This window comes from Gracilinanus agilis, chromosome 6, assembly GCF_016433145.1.
Source record: "Gracilinanus agilis isolate LMUSP501 chromosome 6, AgileGrace, whole genome shotgun sequence".
NCBI lineage: Eukaryota > Metazoa > Chordata > Mammalia > Didelphimorphia > Didelphidae > Gracilinanus > Gracilinanus agilis.
Genome location: NC_058135.1, coordinates 164,925,762 through 164,946,204, shown reverse-complemented (window position 1 = coordinate 164,946,204; position 20,443 = coordinate 164,925,762). Strand labels below are relative to the sequence as shown.

Below are 20,443 nucleotides of genomic sequence, written 5' to 3'. Positions count from 1 at the left end.
AAGGAAGGAAGGAAGGAAGGAAGGAAGGAAGGAAGGAAGGAAGGAAGGAAGGACCAGAAAGGAAGGAATGCTGAGCCAATGACAGCATTATGAGAAAACAAGGAGGCTTGGGGGCAGCTAGGTGGTACAGTTGATAGAGCACCAAGCCTAGATTTGGGAGAAGTGGGTTTAAATCTGGTCTCAGATAATTCCTAGGTGTGTAACACAGGGCAAATCATTTAACACCATTTGCCTAGTCCTTGCCCTTCTGATTTAGAATTGTTACTAACACATAAAGTAAAGGTTTAAAACAAACAAACAAGCAAAAACAAAACAAGAGGCTCCTTAGTATACTGGGTGGCCCCTGTAAGTTCAAATTTGGGAGTATATAGATAAGATGCACAGAAAGGTAGGCTTAGAAATGTTGTGATCTGAGTTTTCGGAAGGAACATCTAAATATGAGAATACAAATCCATCTGAGTTAAGTTTTTGAAGAAATTAGTTTAATAGACCTGCCAGTAATAGGCATATATGCTTGGCCAAGTAGCAATCAATTTATGATCTAGTACTTAACATCACAGAATATCTTCAAGGAAGAAAGGAATAGGCATTAGCCTGGCTCCACTTTATGAGTCATGAAATGAGGCACTAAAAGCTAAGAGACGTATCTAGAATGCAAAAGGTGTAAGACTAAAATTGAGGTCTCACCCCTCCTAGAAAAGACCATTAATATACCAGGTGTTTAAATTCCCCTGCCATATTTTTACTTTACCAAAATCTAACATTACAATAATGTTACACATGATATATAAGATATTGGCAAAATAAAAAATTACATGCTACATAAGATTTGGGTATAATAAGATTGGTATTTGGTATAATAACATTATGATATAATAATAAAATAATAATAAATATCTAATAAAATAGTTGTTTGGAATTAAAAGGTTTTAAGGTTAAAAAATAAAAATCCCAACAAGGCAAAGAAAAGACCTTCAGAATCCTATAAAAAGATTCTGTGAGAATTAGTCTATAACTGGCAGAATATCCAGTGGTGGGAATACTGGCACCAAATGAAATGATAAACTAGAAGCAGACACCCAATTTAATTAGCTGTTGTTTAGTGGCTGTTATCCAGAATCTGGTAAAAGTAAATAAATGAGTGGAAAAAAATAAATATTCATTGCCTGCTTACTTAAACATTGGCATCTATAAACTGAATTATATCAGATTTTTAAGATAAAAGTCATTATCTTAGAAAAATTAATAAAATACTAAAATAACTTGGCAATAGGTCCAGAAAAGCATAAAATTATCTTGTAGAAGAATTTTGTGATGAGAACATATGTTACAGGTGAAAACCAACATTTCTCTTATACCTGGCAAACATCCAGATCCCCAAATCCCATCAAGCACCATGGGAGTCCATAAGAAGCAACGGAGGGACAACAAAAGACTCATGTTTAGAAACATATGTGACTAGCTCTGCTAACTCCAGTCTCTTCATTCCTAGTCTACCTGACATTAAATTGAAGGAATCAAGTTTCAATATCACCGAGTTTCCTGACCATATTGTTTTTCCATTAAGCTTATTACCAAAACAGCTTTTCACAGTGTCACTTAACACTTTCAAAATCTTTTCTGACATTTCTTTTTTTAAAAAAGGGTTATATTATGCTTTCTGCTTTGTTTTATAAGCAAAAGAAAACTGCACTAATTTTCAGCAGAGTTAGGGAAACAAAAACTGGGCCTGCCTCCACAGAACTCAGTGAGTCAGAAATGGAAGAGAAACTTTGGTGCTGAAAATGAGAATCAAGGTTCTGTCACCAACACACTATTTGGCCTGGAAAAAGCCATTTCATGTTTCTCTGAGGATGCTGGTGGTGCCTCATAGCTTAGCTGTTGTTCTAAAATTTTCTATATTCTGTGTCATCCCCCCACTGCAGAAAGACAAATAAAAAATAACAAGAAGACAAACTGAAGATTTGATCTTGAGTTGATTTTTTTCTTAAGTAGAACTTGCTGAGAAATGTTTGAAAAATTATTGAGATGACAGACTGAATGTGAACAGAAATAGAATTTATTAGTAAAGAAGGCAGGAGCTATTGTAAAATACTATTTTCCATATTGCTGATTGAGTATAACATTCTTAGAACAATAATCCAGTTCTAGTTCTGTTTACCATATTGTATCATGTTCAGAGAAATGTCAAAACATCAAAGAAACATCATAAATAAATTGGGAGAAGGAACTGGTGGCAAAGAGGTTAAAACCCAAATTTGTACTGTGTCCTACCTACTTACTATTTGTTATCTTTAGAAGTTAAGAGAATTTTATTTTTACCAAATTTGATTTGGGATCCAGATATGTGAAGGAGAAAGTAGTAGCAGATTCCACAGACAAGCTCTTCTATAGCCTCTCAAAGGGAGCTTTATTTTTTCCTAAAGACCATGGAATGTTCACCAGATGTGAAGCACACATGGCATTTGTACTTGAGAGTGATGTGATGATAAAAGATTAATCTAATAACTAAGACACAAAATAATAATCACAAAGAGATGATGGGAGTGTTCAGTTCTGTTTTTACTTATATATAAATTATTTTATTTTTTTAATCCAGAAATATAATTGACTTGATTATAGTTCTCACCCTTCACCTCTTTTTGCTTCTTTTTTTAAAAAAGAGGATTTCTCTACACAAAGCCTATTTGATTGGTTTGAACCTTATTGTAGAGCCTTTAGCTCTTACTGAAATAAAAAGGAAGGATGAATCAGAGATTCCAAGTTGTTTTTATTTTTTTAATGGTACCAGCAACATGTCACATGCTGGGCTAGGCACTGGGCAGAGCCTGAGATAAAAATGTGATTTCGTTGATTTAGAAAATTCCAGAATTAAAAATCTCCTACAAATGAGGACTGGCACCACCTCTGTAACTGAGAATCCCAGAGAGTTGTCTAGGACACCAGAAGTTTTGTGTGTCACAAAACCAGTATGTGTTTGAGACAGGACTTGAACAGAGGTCTTCCTAGATTCAGAGAGGCTGTCCAAGCATTGGTAATACAGAGTTAAAAATAAAAAAAGTAAAATCTTTCTTGTTGGAGTTGTATTGTATTGGGGGTGGAAGGAATAACATATAGATAAGTATGTACAAAATATATTTAAATAAATTATTGTCTTTCAGTTGTTTCAGTACTGTCTGACTCTTTATGACCTGATTTGGGGTTTCCTTGGAAAAGATATTACAGTGGTTTGCCATTTCCTTCTTCAGATCATTTTATAAATGAGGAAACTGAGGCAAATAGGGATAAGTGACTTAGTACCACACAGCTAATAAGTGCCTAAGACCAGATTTGAACCTAGGAAGATGAGTTTTCCTGATGTTAGGATGACATTCTATCCACTTTGACACCTAGCTGTCCCATTGAAATAAATACAATGTATTAAATATATCCTTTTTTTTTGCTCTTCTAATTTCCCACCTCTAACTTCCTGCTAGATTTGATTAATCAATAAATATTTATTAAGTGCCTACTATGTACCAGACACTGTGCTAATGATCTATTCATTCATTTATTCTTTATCAGGCTAGGCTTCACTACCTTATCCAGGACAGAAGTTAAGCAGCCTCTCACAGGCTTGATCCCAATACTTATTGAGTCAGAAGTATTTTCTTCCTCCATTTTTCCTATATAGGGTTGTTTGCTTTTTCCTTAGGCACTCTGGCAGTGAGCCTCTAAAATGTAAATATCTAAAAGGCCATCAGTTGGAATATGCTGGTAAATGTTTAACAACCAACTCTTGGCGGGGAGAGGGTGAGCAAGACACATTTTTTACATTTAAACTGAATTATTAACATTTCCTCCATCACTTTCTTAAGTCTAGATAATTCATTAAACAATAAATCCTGTCCTGATTTGTAGATTTTGCCAATTTCTGAGACATAAATGCTCCTACTGAAAATTTAACAATTAGGTCTTATGAGCTGGCTCTAACACATCCTTACAGTGCCCAATCAAAACTAATTAATCTCAAGCACTTATTAACTGCTTACTGTGTGACAGGTATTGTGGTAGGCAATGAAGATACCAAAGACAATTCTTCTCTTAATGACCTTATCTTCTATCCAAAAGACAGAATCTCTTATCATGAAGATTTTAAGGAGGCAAGATACCCTCACATCTCTGCACCAACTGAAAGCCCTGGGAAGCTTAAAGTCATGACTGAGAAGTAGATTTCAGAGATAAGCATCCCAGAAGGAAAGGATGGTCAGAGTCTCCTTTGTCTCTATCCACAGTTGATTGGTGTTTGGTGTCTACTCGTAGCTCTACAGGCACAAGAGATGTGTTCGCTTCAGAATCTGAATCGAGTGCATATCAGGGTGCCCAGAGCCCACCTCAACTCAAGTTCTACAAGACTGGCTGGCTCTGGAATGTACTTCATTTACTTTGACACAACTGGACCTACTGCTTCCTCATAGTCTATGTGCTATAGGGGCTGTCACTGTCCCAAAAGAGAAGATTAGTGATTCAAATGCCTAGACTGAAAAATTAGCTCTCTGGACACTGCAATGCTTCTTGAATATTAAATTTCTTGGGTTTTCTAACCTAGATAAAGAAAAGGGTACTTTAAGAACTGCAGGAAAACTTTCCTGAAGGCAGAAACTTTAGGGAAATAGGAGCAATAGAAATTAATATTGCATGTTAACTGTATAAAAGTTACTTTCAAAATTCCAACATCACATCAGGGTTCTTATCTCTCCCTACTAGTCAGTGCAATTCTGGGCCTAGAAGATTGAATACTTTCATAAGAACACAGAGATAGAAGGAACTTCAGAGAGCTTCTCATCTTATCCTCTCATTGGATAGATGAGGACACAGAGGATCAAGGAGGTTCAGTAACTTGTCTAAATCAGTCAGGTAGTAAGGACTGGAGGCAGGTAAGTGATGCAGTGGATAGAACACTAGGACTGGAGTCAAGAAGACTCAACTTCCTGAGTTCAAATCTGGCCTTAGACACTGACTAGCTGTGTGACCTTGAGTGAATCACCTAGTCCTGTTTGCCTCAGTTTCCACAACTGTAAAATGAGCTGAGAAGGAAATGGAAAACCACTCCAGTGTCTTTGTCAAGAAAACTCCAAATGGGTTGTGGAAAGTTGGGCTTGACTGAACAACAACAGTAAGGATCAGAAATAATCCCAGGTCTTTATGACTCCAGAATATAAGCTCCTTTAGGGCAGTTTTGTCTTTGTATTCCAAGTACCTAGAACAATGACAGGCACACAGGTTATTAATAAATGCTTTTGACTAATGAGATTAAACAGTGATTCCATAAAATCTGGTCTTAATATTTCATCTCTAGCACCAAACCACTTTTCTTATTTTTACCCTGATTGGTCAATGTAATTCTCAGATCATAAGATTTTCCTGCCCTAAATTTTACTCCATTTTCATCTTCCATTAAGCACATTTCTCCTATTGGCATTTATTTCCAAAATGGAAATCATCAACTAGAATATCCTAATGAAGACTACTCCATTTCAAAGACATAAAGATGGGGTAAAATTAATAGACGTGTAATTTACTACATGTTTTCTTTCTTTCTTTCTTTCTTTCTTTCTTTTTTATTCTAAACCCTTAACTTCTGTGTATTGACTTATAGGTGGAAGAGTGGTAAGAGTAGGCAATGGGGGGTCAAGTGACTTGCCCAGGGTCACACAGCTGGGAAGTGTCTGAAGCCGGATTTGAACCTAGTACCTCCTGTCTCTAGGCCTGGCTCTCAATCCACTGAGCTACCCAGCTGCCCCCTTTAATACATGTTTTAACCAATAAGTACAACAAAATATGTTGCTCTAAATTTGTCTTCTAAAAGAAAAAAGAGGAAAAAAAGAAAAAGAAAAAAAAAAGGAAAAAGAATAAGCTATTGATAAGTGGTCAGGTAAGGAGGAATACTCTGGTGTTCACCAAATGTGAAACTACTGTCATATGAAGTGAGATGAAATGTGAAAAAAAAAGAATGAAATGTCCCTTGGTGGTCTTCATGCTGCTATAGATAATTAAGTGCTGTCATACTTGCTTTAAGGAGGTCTCTGAACTTTTCAGTCCCTCAGTTGGCTGAAGGAACCTGGGCAGTTAATCAGAAATAGAATGGACATATATTCTTTGAAGCCTATTATTTCTCTTTTAAAAGGCTTCAATCAGCTGAAGAAAATAACCCATATTTATATTCTCCTAAAATGTAAAAGGCAAACATAATGTGTTTCCTTCAATCAAGAATGAATTTCCAGATTTTAAGTGTTTTCTGTGCCTAATTTGAGCTGTAACTGAACAAATTAGCCTGTACTGGTTTGTTGCTCTATAAAAATACTATATATTATCTCACCCTCTAGTGAAGGACTTAGCATTTAAAGGCCCATTAGGCACACTTGTAAGAGAGTTATCAGAGTCTAATCCATTTGTTCCCCCCATGCTGTTTAAACCTGGAGACTTTTGAGCACACAGACTTCCAAGCCCTTGAAGCTCAATTTCTAAAGTGCAGTAGATCTGGCATGAGGGCGAGGGTGGCCTTCTAAGATTCCAATTTTTTTTAGGCCCTACATTTCACAATGAAAGTACCTCAGGCCCCAAATCTTATGATGGGAAGTGAATAGTACAATTTCAAAATCATAAATGAGCTCAATACATATTTAGCCCGACTATTCCCTTTTAGCTCCAAATGGCTCCCAGTGCTCAGCACTGCTAGAGGAAAAACTCTCTGGGAATAGCAAATCTAGAAGGGTATTTAAATATATATATATTTGTTCCCTGTAAGGGGAGAGGGATTTTCTCCCATAGAGTATGGCAGTTCAAACTCAGAACCCTGTAAGAATCAAGCTGAGTCAAGAGGAAGTGGGAAATGAAGGTTAGGGCTTGCAGTTTTCCTTAAGAAGTTCTCGTTTTCAACTAAATTAGGGACCAAGAAGGATTTTTTTGTAAAGATATTAAAAGTATTATTAACAATGATACTTGAAAATGCCAAAAAGTAGCAAATTTTACTTGTTTTTATTAGACATCGAGTCTCTAAAGACTATGAAAGAGAAAAGAACAACCCATTGATAATATTCATGTTTACAAAATTTCTGGGCTTGATTTCCATTTCTAACTGGTTTTCCTGCCTCAAGTCTTCCCTACTCTAATACATTCGCCCTGGACTACCACAATGATTTTTCTAATGTGTAGGCCAGAGCAAGTCATACTCCCAGTTCCATGAGTTCCAGAGGCTCCTTACTACCTCCAAGATCAAATAGAAACTTCTCTGACATTTGAAGATCTTCCTAAAGTGGCCCCTTCCTATTTTTCCAGTCTTCTCACCACTTTCCTCACTGTTAACAATAGTTGTGTCTTAGGCCTACAGTGCTTTGCCCCATCATCTCCACTTGTAGGTTTCTCTGGCTTTCTTCCAGATGAAACCCAGATGCCACCTTCTGCAGAGGCCTTTTCCCCAATTTGCCTAGTCGTTAATGCTGTCCCCTTTCAGACTACCTTCCATGCAATCCCTATTCTCACATGTCCCTAGTTATTTACATGCTCTCTCTTCATTAGAACACATTCTCCTTGATGACAGGCACTAATTGTTGTCCTTCCTTTGTTCTCCAGTGCTTAGGACAGTGCCTAGCATAAAGGGCCAGGAGGGTATAACAAAGTGTTTGGCAATTGATAATTTTTCAGTTGTGTCCAACTTTTCTGATCCTACTTGGGTTTTTCTAGACAAAGATCCTGGAGTGGTTTGCCACTTCCTTCTCTGGTTCATTTTATAGGTGAGGAAACTGAGGCAAACAGGATTAAGTCACTTGCCTAGGACCACCCAGCTAGTAAGTGTCTGAGGACAGATTTGAACTCAGGAAGATGAGTCTTCTGGATTTCAAGCCCAGAGCTCTATGCACTATGGTGCCACTTTGTTGGCTGCTTGGAATATAGTAAAAGCTTAGGAAATGTTAACAAAATGAGCCTAATTCATACCATTATGAGTTTGTAGTTTTATTTGATTGATAATTTTACTTGTAAATGGCAAAGGTCAGAAGTTTGAACAAATGTGTGTGTGTCTGTGTATGGCCTGGTCCCCCCAAAAGATATAAAAATACATCTGCCCCCCCCCACAGAGGTGAAAGACTATAGGTATAGAAAACTTCATATATCAGACTTCTTCAGAGGGTTGATTAGTTTTACTGAAACTTAATTGTTGACAATTAAAATTTTTTTTTAATTTAATTCTTTTTCATAAGAGATAGCTCTCTAGAGGGCAACTCTGGGTGACTGAGGAGATTGAAAGCCAGGCCAAGAGATGGGGAGGTCTTGAGTTCAAATCTAATCTCAAATACTTCCTAGCTATGTGGCCCTGGGCACTTCACTTAACCCCCATTGCCTAGCCTTTACCACTCTTCTACATTGGAACCAATGCACAGTACTGATTCTAAGGTGGAAGGTAAGAGTTTTAAAAAAAGAGAGAAGGAGAAGAATCATATTGGAACATGTTTATAAAAGCAAAATATATGAATAAAGTTTTTTTAATGTTACCTATGCTACTAAGAGATCAACGAAATAAACATCCCATGAATGGTATGATATTCATAGCAGCATTTTTTGATGGCAACAAAAACTGGAAACAAAGCAAGCATCCATTTGCTGAGGATCGATTAAAGGAATCAGGGTATCTGAATGAATAGGAATATTATTGCACCTTAAGAAATGAATAAGAGGCATTCTGGAATAATGGATAGAATCAGAAAGAGCTGAGCTGGAGATGGACCCTGGACACAAGACCTTGGGCAAGCTGCCCTAGGAAACTCTAAAAATATAAATTGCAAAGAAATGATAAGTAAGTATTAGTAAAGGGAATTTCTTCACCAAAAATTCCCTTTTCTGATAAAATCACAGGTCTAGACAAAATGAACAAAAAAATGAATTTAAAATAAAATGTAAAAATCCAAAGAAATATGGAAAGTCTTGAGTGAACCCTGCATGCAGAGAGAAGAAAACAGAACCTTGAGAATAATATACAGAAAGAGTACATTAATGCAAACAAAGACAATCTTAGATTAATAGCGGTTTCCTGATCTCCGTAGAGAAGTGGGGAATTATGAGAACAGAGTGTTCTGTAATACATAGTCCTTCTGTTTTCATTTGTGTCAAGGGAGAGTTCAGTGGTGGGGCTCTATACCAGAAAATCGCTGTGGTATTTATTTAAAGACTAGAGGCCATGTGGCAGAGTACAGTAATGTCAAATGTAAGGAGAAATGTAAACAAGATTACCTATGGTCTGTTATATTTTTATTTATTTTGTTTAATATTTCCCAATTGCATCTAAGCATTTCAAACCTCTGCCATAGTGGATAGAGAGTTGACTTCAGAGCCAGGAAGACCTGGATTCAAGTGCTGCCTTTATCACATAATGGCTGCGTGAGCCAAGGCAAGGAGGATTCTAGGCAACTAAGAATACAAACTGTAGAAATTATGCCAATTTATATTAGTAGAGGTTTCTCCATCCTAGAGTTTCCTACATCAATGAAATGTCGGTCCATTCCCTATGAGCGGGAAGAGAGAGCAGAGTAGGTCTAGTGTTGGACTGGGAGGTAGAGAGACATGGGTTCAAATCCTGCTTTAGGTACTTCTAGTTTAGTGGCCCTGACCAAATCACTTAAATCTCTTACCCTTAGTTTATTTATCTGTAAAATGGGAATGACAATAATACCTTTGAGGGCTGTGAGGATCAATTGAAGTAATTCTTACAAAGTGATTTGCATGGGGCAGCTGGGTAGCTCAGTGGATTGAGAGCCAGGCCTAGAGATGGGAGGTCCTAGGTTCAAATCCAGTCTCAGACACTTCCCAGCTGTGTGACCCTGGGCAAGTCACTTGACCCCCATTGCCTACCCTTGCCACTCTTCCACCTGTAAGTCAATTCACAGAAGTTAAGGGTTTAAAATAAAAAATAATAATAATAAAAATAAAAACAAAAACAAAGTGATTTGCAAATGTTAAAGGATTATATAAATGTATGGAATGCTTTTCCTCATGAATAGTCTATTTTCTCTCTATTGAAATTCTACCCACCTTTTGAAGCCCAGCTGAAAACCCACCTCCTTCAGGAATTGATAAAAGGTATTTATTAAATGCCTGCTAAAAGGTACTGTGCTATGTGCTGGGCTTATAAATATTTTTTAAAATAGTAATCTCTGCCCTGAAAGAACAAACAGATAAAATGATTTCTCTTGCCAAAATGTCTAAAGCATTTTGTTCTTCTCATTCAAATGAGTTTTCATAGTACCCAATTACTTCAATATATCCTTTATTAAGTGCTTACTACATATTAGGCATTCTGGACATAAAGATAATATAAAATAGTCTCTGTCCTCTAGGAAATTAATAATGTGCAGTAACAACAATTGCATCCTTAATAGACTATAATATGACAAAAGAGTAATGAACAAAGAAATCGGTTGTGAACTGATCCAACCATTTTTGAGGACAATTTGGAATTATGCCCCAAAAGGCTATAAAACAATGTATACCCTTTGATACAATAGTACCACTACTAAGCTTGTATCTCAAAGAGATTTTAAAAAGGTAGGGAGGATTTACTTGTGCAAAAATATTTATAGTTACTCTTTTTGTGGTGGAAAAGAATTGGAAATAGAAGGGGTGCCCATCAATTGGGGAATGGCTGAACAAATTGTGGTATATGATGGTGATGGAATACTATTGTGCTGTAAGAAATGATGAACAGGATGATTTAAGAAAGAGCTGGAAAGACCTACATGAACTGATGCAGAGTGAAATAAGGAGAACCAGGAGAACATTGAACACAATAACGGCAATATTGCAAAATGATCAACTGTGACTTATGAAAAAGGACTTATGACAAAGAATGCTATCCATCTCCAGAGAAAGAACTGTTGGAGTCAGAATATAGATCAAGGCATATGGTTTTAACTTTAATTTATTTGAGTTTTATTTTGGTGCTTTAGTTTTATATGATTATTACAAAAATGATCAATATGGAAATAAGTTTTGCATGATAATATATAAGCCAGATCAAATTGCTTCAGTCCCAGGAATGGGAAAGATGGAGAAAATTTGGATCATATGACTTTGGAAAACTTTAGGAAAGAGAAGGATGGAGAAAATTTGGATCATATGACTTTGGAAAACTTATGTGGAATTTTATTATTACATGTACTTAGTAAAATAAAATAGTTTTCTATTAAAAAAATCTTTTGTGGTGAAAATATTCCAAATTTTATAGAACTCAATCAAAACTACTTCTCTGAAAACCTATATAACCAAAACAGTGGGGGGAAAAAAGAACAGTAAATTGAGAATATAATGAAAACAATTAAAAAATAGACAACCATAAATCAAGAACAAAAAAAAATATTAAAAATGTGGGTGGGGGGAGAAAGAGACAGAGAACTTGAAGATTATGGAATAAAGAAATCTAAGAGCTGTTTTCTTTGGGGGGGAAGAAGATTAACAAAATTGAAATCATTAATCTGATCAAAAAAGTGAAGAAAATCAACTTGCCAAAAGGAAAAAAACAAAAGTTGGTGTGAGGATCAAGTTGCAAAACACTTAGCAGAGTTCTTGGCACATAGTAAGGGGTACACAAATCACTACCACCACCACCATCATCATTATTATCTGAATTAAGTGTTTCACTATTTCCAGACCTTTTAGTACTTGAGTTTGTTAGCACAATAAGCAATAGAAGGCTTGGCCTTAAATTAACTTTTGAAGTTTGCATTTTTAAAAGAAAATGAAGCAAGTGAGCCAGAGAGAGAACCATTAAAAGTCCCAGTGCTTTGAATGAGCCTGAGTCAATGAGTGTCCACAGCAGGAAGGGCACAGAAGGCAAAGTAGGTCCTTAAGCCAGCCAGTAAGAGCCTATTTCATCCATAACTTATGTTAGATAATTTTTTTTTGCTGACCACATATGTCTATACTCACAGTTTCCAAGATAGTACAATTTCAAATATAGGATCATTAGATTTAGCTCTGGGAGGGACTTTTGCAATAATCTTTGACTTGCCTGCATCTGCTTGGAAGGAGTTCCTAGCCTCTTGGTGCATCTCTTCCATCATGCCCCAGGCTACTACATTCTCCATAGTCCCCAACCCCTTTACTCCCCCTTTCCTGTTACACATAGCTGTCAGGGGCTGCCTAGAGGACAGAAAGAATGAGGTTTGAAAAAAGACCATTAGATTTGACTATTAAAAGCTCATTGTCTTGGAAAGGTAGGTTGGGGATAGGCAATGACTTTGAAATATTAATGAGAGGATTTCCACACATTTGCAGCTGGCTAAGAGAAAACTCCTCCATATTTCTTTAATGAGAGGCTGCTTCAGTCCCTTGACATTCTGAATTGACAAACAGGTTAGCGGTTTCCACAGAGGGAAGAGATCCCTCATCATATTGTTATGTGTGTAGACTCTTAGTAAGGTACAGGCTGCCAGTATTTGCAATACTAACAAGTCCTCTTAATATTTTGCTCTAAAATCATTATGATTGTGTTCTAGAATGCTTCTGCAAGTCAAGTCAAGTCAACAAGCATTTATTAGATACCAAGTATTAAGTGCCTACTATATGGCAGCTTCTGTGCTAATAATCTCAGGGGATACAAAGAAAGATAAAAATAGTCCCTTCAAGGACTCTGCCCTCATAGTTTATAATCTAATGAAAAGATGCACACAAACCAAAATATTAATATGTACTATGGAAGGTGTTATTTAAAGAATCTGATGGTAAATGCTTGAGAGTAAACAGAAGAATCTCTTTATGATTTATTTCTTTCATAAACTAGGATTTGAGGAAAGTATAATTCCGGAAAAGAAATATAATTCTCTGTTCACATGTAGAGAAATTAAAAATCATATCCCAAGCAATTATTTCAATTTAAGTGTAATTACCTGAAATAACTATCCTGAAAAGAATGAAAATACTATCACATTTTTCTTCAATAGGGGAAGAAATTCTATACAGAAAGAAAAGTGTCTCATGGCTTGGTTACTTTATATTTGCCTATTGTAAGACATGCAAAAATAAGATGTAATACACTTACTACAGTATGTATTTACAAGTTGTAGCTGGCAATACTTTTGGCCAGCTTCCCTAGATTACTTCCAAAGCACATGCGTGGTCCTTTTTTCCCCTAAGCCAGAAAACTTGAATGGTGCAATCAAATCATTCTTTTGCACTTTCTACAAAGTATGAGCCATCTCACAAACTCATGGAAAATTTGACTTTATCCAGAGTCTGTAACCTACAAGGTAATGATCTAGCCAAGAACTATGCCTTTTAATATTTCAATATGTTTAATGCAATTCTCGGCCGAAATGAAAAAAGCAAAGCAACTCATTTGAGAATCAATGTCAATCAAATTCATTATTTTTAGGGAAAATTACTGGTTTATATTCTCCTCCCCTCCCTGCATCTCATTGCAAATCTTTTTATTTTGTTTTCCTATTAATAAAACCTTTTAAGGAAAATGAATAAATGATTTAATTTTCAGAGAAATAGTAGATGAGCAAATGATTCATTGGAGACCCTAAAGGTGCTTTCCCTCTTCCCCTAAAATTACTTTCTAGGTATTTTACATTTAATCATCCTTGTTCATGTTCTCTTCTACTCCCCATACCCTCCTGCTGGGTAAAATGTATGCTTCTTATGGCTAGTGGTATTTAGTTTTTGTCTTTTTAAACTACACTGAGCATAAAGTCTTATACATCATTGGAACTTAATAAATGCAACTTATTAAACTGAATCAAATCTGTGATTGACAGTAGTAGTCTTACCATAATCGATATTCCATTGGATAAGATTTGAATCACAACTGTGCTACAACTACTAATAAATCAAGTGAGCCAAGCATTTTTGGCCACATACTAGTAGCATGAAATTGAAGCACAAGGTATAAGACAGCAAAAACTGCCTAAGCCCTTAACCTTGGTGACATAATTATATGCTTGCTTCAAAGTCAGATCCTTGATGACAATTTTTAAGAGCTTTATTCTTTTATTAGAAATATTTCAGTACAAACAAAGGTCTAATTCATTTGAGCACATGGAGTTAGGCTACATGGAAAGTGAGGAACAGGCAGGAGCCAGAGTAGGTGCGAGGGGCAGGGTGAGGGAAGAAGCATGCTTCTTTAAAAGAAGAAGTCTTCCTTTTTGGCCAAGCTGATACAAGCTGTATCAAGAATCATAGATCTAGAACTTAAGGAACCTCAAAGACCATGAGAGTTAGTGAATTACACAAGGTCTACAAATCAAATAGGAGAAATGCAAGTCAAGTAACTGTGAAGTTTTATCTCACATCCTTCAAATTGGTGAAGATGACAAAGGATGGAAATAGTCTATGTTGAAGGAGTTTTGGAAAGATAGATACAATAGTGCATTCGAAAAGAAATTTGGAAGTATGCAAATAAAGCAACCAAAATGTCCATACCCCATCCCCACCTACAGATTCTATTAGTAGGCATATACCCAAAGAGATAGATAAGAAAAAAGTCCCATATACACCAAAATATTTATGGCGAGACTTTTTATAGTAGTAAAAAACTGCAAGCAAAGTAGATGGAAAGGTTTTGATAATTTTTACAAATTTATTTGTTAAAAGTGTAAGATATCTAATCATCAACAAACATTTCAATATGCAAAGAAGAAAAGGATTGTATATGATATTGTGGACTTTTGTTATAGGCAATGGTGGATTTGTAACATGAATGATACATTGGATTAAATGAAAAAAATTGCCTAGTGTATCCCTTTCTTAATTTCTTTGTTTCCTTAAATGTATTTTATATATTTTATAATGAGCTTAAATTTTTTCCCCCATATCTCTGTCACTACCTACTAAATTCATTCCCCTTTGCCTGCTGAAGGAAACCTCCTGAGGAACAAATAAATAATTTCAGGCAAAATGAATCAACACATTAGTCCTCTCTGAAAATATATGTCACATTTTGTTTGCACCTATAGTACATCACTTCTCTACCAAGAGAAAAAAGGCATGGCTCAGCATGAATCTTTTGAAGTCATCTTTAGTCACTGCTTTGATTGGAGTTCTGAAAGTGTTAACCTTTATATAACTGTGAGTATCAAAATGTAATAAGGAATAAGTCAAGTTCGATAGGTGAAAAATTTAGAAAAGTATATTGGAAAATGCAAGCTTGGGCTGAACATTCTAAGGGCTTTTGGAATGTGGTTGAAAGGTCACAGGGCTTTTGAACTCTGGGACCTTTCAGCCACATTCCAAAAGCCCTTAGATTGTTCAGCCCAAGCTTGCATTTTCCAATATACTTTTCTAAATTTTTCACCTATCAAACTTGACTTATTCCTTATTACAATATAAGCACTTCTTTTGATGCAATTCATTTCACTCTATATCAGCTCATATTAGTTTCTCCAAGTTTTCTTTTTATCCAAATTCATAGTATTCCTCATTTCTTACTGCATAATAGGGACAGGAATAGGGACTGAAGTTTTCATTTCATTGGTCTAGGGAACTCCCAGATGAGGAAACTCTCTTTACCCATGCAGATCAGCACCTTCCTTACAACCTGGAAAGTTACTTACAGCACTAACAAGCTAAGTGACTTGCCTAGGCATATATAATCAGAGGTAAGATCCAAACTAGGATTTCATTGCTGCAAAGACTAACTCTATCCATTATGCCATTCCATCTACCTGTACAATCATATGCCATTATTCAAATGTCAGAATATGTCTAGCCGTTCCCCAGTGGATGGGTGCTCACATTGTTTTCAGCTCTATACTATGGAAAGAAGTGCTACTATAAAAATAATTTTGTACTTAGAGACCCTTTCCCTCTGTCTTTGAACTTTTTGGAATATATACCTCATGGTGGTATTGTCAGGTCAAAGAGTCTGCAAAATTTAGTGACATTAGAGATATAGTTCTAAATTATTTTCCATCATGGTTGGAACAATTCACAGCCCCATGGGATACTTTTTCTCACTCTTTTTACTCTGATAGATTTCACTCTGTTTTCCATACAATGAGCTCTTTATAAACATAAGCCATCTCTAGGAACTCATTCTTTGCCAAGAAAGAAGTGGGGAGGTGTGATGTTCCTTCTCCCAGTAAAGTTTATCCAACTTGGCTGCAAACATGTCATTATACAAATACAACCTCCATGACTATCAGCTGTCAGAAATACATCTAAAGGCTTTTATGGCCTCAAATGACCAAGAGAAACATTCAAAGAAGACTGAGAAAGTAAAACTGGTTTGCTATAAAACAAACAGACCCAGTGCTATTTAACTTACCATAAAAAAAAATTTCAGTCAATGCATCATATAGCTTAATGTGGGCCATTAACACTATAATGCACATTTTTCATTTCAAAGATGGTAAAAAGTAGAAGTATAGGCAGTACTTTTCTCTGACTTTTTGGTCAAGTTTACAGCTTACTTTAAGGTTATTGTATTGTGTTTTCATAGTTGGATTTTTTAAGATTTATTATAAATTCAGCCTACAGCAATAATTAAAGATGGATAAAACATACTACATTTAAAAAAAAAAGTATAAAGGCAGCTGTTTTTCTTCACCACACAGCCTATAGTAACTTTATAACTACAATAAATTCTTGCTAATAAATATGTTTTCTCTGTGATGATTACCATAAAAACATCAGTTATATATTATAGAAACAAGGGAATGTGAACCTTTTTTAAAAAGGAAAATATTATCAAATACTGTAGACAAGTATGAAGAACAGGATAAGTGGGCTTAAGTAATAGTTGTCTCTTCTTCCAATAATAACTTGAACTTGGGAAAACAAAAATTAGCTATGTAGTGGTCTCTGAAATCCACTTGATAATGGCGAAAACATTTCTGATGTTATAGTTACTATGGGCAATGTTTTGGGCCCAAGCAAAAGGTGTAAAGAAAAAACACTTTATTAATATTCTACCAGATTAAGTACTTTAGATTTTATTATTAAGAGAAACAAAAGTGTACAGAGGACTGAATGTTTTCATCTACTGGAATATTTTTCAATAAATCAGGAGGCATCACAAAACTGATAGAATTACTTTGGAAAGAAATTTGGTGGTATATCAAAGTTATGAGAGGAATTATATCCTTTGACCCAATTATTCTACTCTTGGTAATATTCCTGGAAAATATGAACAAAAAAGAAGTCACTATCCCAAAGTTTTCATGATGGCCTTATTTGTAATTGTGAAAAGCAAAACAAAACAAAACAAAAAACTGAGGGAAAGCTAAATGAACAATAGGGAGAATCATGGTTAAATAGTACACTGATATGTTTGCTGGGATATGAATCAAATTTAAATGAATGCCCATTTTTAACCAATCCCATTCTATGAGCTAAGGAGTTAGGAGACAGGGCCTTAAAAGTTTACAATCTACTTAAATTGGCAGCAGTGGGATTCTAAACTGTACTCTACCCTATCTTAGACCCTTCTGCAAAAAAAAGAAAAAAAAGTTGCCTATAAGAAAACTAAGAGACCATATAGTCTAACCACCTCATTTTACAGAGAGAAACTGAGGCACAAAATGACTGGCTCAAGAACATACAACTGAATGTAGAAGACCTAGGACCAGAATCCCTGTCTCTTGATGTAACTCCAAATGTTCTCAAAAATAGTAAAATAAGAGCAACAGTTGGACTCAAAGAAATTAGTGTCCCCTCTAAGAGCTAAAATTTTCTTCTCAGTCATGATCAAATCTTTGTGGAAAAACTACAAGTTGTCCTTGTGCCCAAAATAGACTTAACTTTTTTGTTTTCAGACAAGAGTCTGTAAAAGAGACAACTGACCATGGCATTCAAAGCTAATGGTTTTGCGGGCACTGAAGAAAATCAGTATGTTCTTAAACAAAGGTCAGGAAGAATGACTAGTTTCAAAGTTTGCCTTGGCTCCATAACTAACTCATGAAGGAAACAACCAAGAGCACAGTGCTATCTAGAGTAGCATACAATTATGATGAAAGGCAGGTCTCAAATTTTTTAAATGTCTACTTGGTTGCCCAGTTCTTTTATCTTCTTTTTCACTTGTCCTGAGCACCAGGGCTTGGGCAGCTCAAAGTAGTATATATTAGTGGAGAAGATAATCCCCCAAAACTATCATATTCCCAGACAGAAAGAGAGCTGTGGCTTTGGGTCATCATCTTAGCACATCGAGGGATGTAGAGAAATGTTAAAGTATTATACCAACTTTTGAGGAAACATCTATGCATGTGTATTTGCTTCTAAAACAGGGCTGTACAAAATCACAGAATTGGGAGGAACTCACCAAATTGGACACATATAAGAGCGAGAATCCCTTTGTGAGAACCTCAGTAAGTCATCATCTTGCCTTTGCAGGATGACCTCTATCTCCCATGGAAAAATATTCCATTTCAGATACCTCTAAATAGAAGTTGGGTGTTTTTTCCTCCTTTATCAGGCCTAAAATTGATTCTCTTCAACTCAGACCTATTGCTCCAAGTTCTGCCATATGGAGACAAACAGAATATTTCTAATCCCTCTTCCATAAAGCCCTTGAAAACAGCTGTCATGACCCCATAGCAAACCTAATTCCTTCATGATCTGGGATGGCATCATAATAGAATGGAAAAAATGCTGGACTTGGAGTGAAGAGATGTCTAACTCTGAATACTACTTTAAACATTTACTAGCTATGGGTCACTTAGCCATTCTGAGTCTCAGTAAAACTCAACTGTAAAGTTAGTAGTATGAAAATAGCACTTACTATCAATTCAAATGAAACCATGTATGTAGAATGCTTTGCAAACACAGCAAAAGATAAATGTCAACTGCTATTGCTATTATTATTTTAAGGTTCTTCACCATCTTCCTCACCCTTCTCTTAATGCTTTCCAATTCGTCAGCATCTTTAAAATGTAGAAACTGGATTTAGACACAATGTTTAAGGTGAGTTCTGACCAGAGCAGAATGGAGTAAAGCTATTGCATTCCTCATTTTGAAAACCACACCTCTCTTAATTAGACAATCTAAGATTACACTAGTTGTTCTGGTCACCATATTACATTGTAACTCATCAGAGCTTGTGGCTAGTTCACTAAAACCAACGGATCTTCTCATATAAATTGCTCCCTAGCCATGCATCCCAACTCCCCAACAGAGTCAGCTCCCCAGTATTTGGAAAGGGAAGACCACACCTACTTCAACCTCCATCACAACTAGGAAAATTTAAGCCTCCTGGACCCACAAATGCTAGAAATTCAGATTTGCAATCTATTGAAATGAAAGTCCCCTTCCATTGATAGCTCTCCCCACATTTCTGTCTCCATTCAAGTTAATCCTAAAATGCCCTACTCCCTTCCCTTATCTGACCTCCTTTTCCTGAGACCTCTAAAATCCAATTCTAGAGTTAATAAACTTCTCTGAGTCCTCCATGTCTTTTTTCATACACATTCTTCTTTTTTGAGCACCCAGAAATCTGGCCTTCTTCATAAGACTGGATGACTTTAGACATCCAACCTTAGTTCTCACTAATCCTTTCCTCATGTCTTTTGAAACTCTGGGCCAAGAGAAGAGAGTATAAAGGACATTAATGTCTCCTTCCAGACTCTTCGTTTGTCATCACCACTCAGCAACTTCTCCTCCTCTGAGGTTCACTCCATTCATCTACATGATCAGGTCCAAATCTTTGTCACTATCTGCCAGCCATAATATCATTTTTTCTATTTTCTCTAGTTCAGTTCTTAGCTCATAGTCTCCCTCTTCAGCCTCCACCCCTGGCTTTATACCAGGTACTCAATATACACAATGAAGTTTCCTCAAACATGATGGCCTCCCAGTTCAACAACCTTTGCAGCTTCCATGACCTGTAGTTTCACTTAACCTCAGTCACCTGGGGTGGTCATATCTTAGTTATCACCATCACCCAAAACTGCCACCTTCATGATTGTGAACTCTGAAATTCCCCTCCCTGATCTTACCCTCATTTTCTTCCTTGACTTACTCCCTTCTTTACTCCTTTCAGTGGCTACTCTAAAACTTCTTTTTGCTTTAATCCCTCACTGCCTCCTCTAACTTCATCTTTCTCAAGCAGCTATGGCTGCCTTCCAATGTTCTAAGAAAATAGAGACCATCTGCCATGAGCATCTTACCTTCCCTACTCCATAGATCAAAACTCTCCTACATCTTCACTTACAGAGATATGTGTACCTGGAATAATATATACATATATATATATATAACATCTGAAAATAAAAGTTATGAAATATAGTCTAATGTCAAAGATGATTTTTTAATATTCAATAATATCAAAAGGAAGGATTATAAGAAAGGATATAGAAACAAAATTTCCATGTGAATCTTTTTGCAGGGGCCAGAGTATGGGAAGAGATGAGAAGAGATATGGGAATCAAAAGGGCATGTATTTAAAGAAAAAGCTTTAAAAATATAAGAATCATAAAACCCT

The 20,443-nt window shown here is 36.0% G+C and overlaps 1 protein-coding gene across 1 annotated transcript in view; it reads right to left on the bottom strand.

The window, feature by feature from the left end:
• The window catches only part of SCFD2 (sec1 family domain containing 2), a 428,420-nt gene that overhangs the window by 321,922 nt on the left and 86,055 nt on the right, over window positions 1-20,443 (bottom strand). The window lies entirely within an intron of this gene.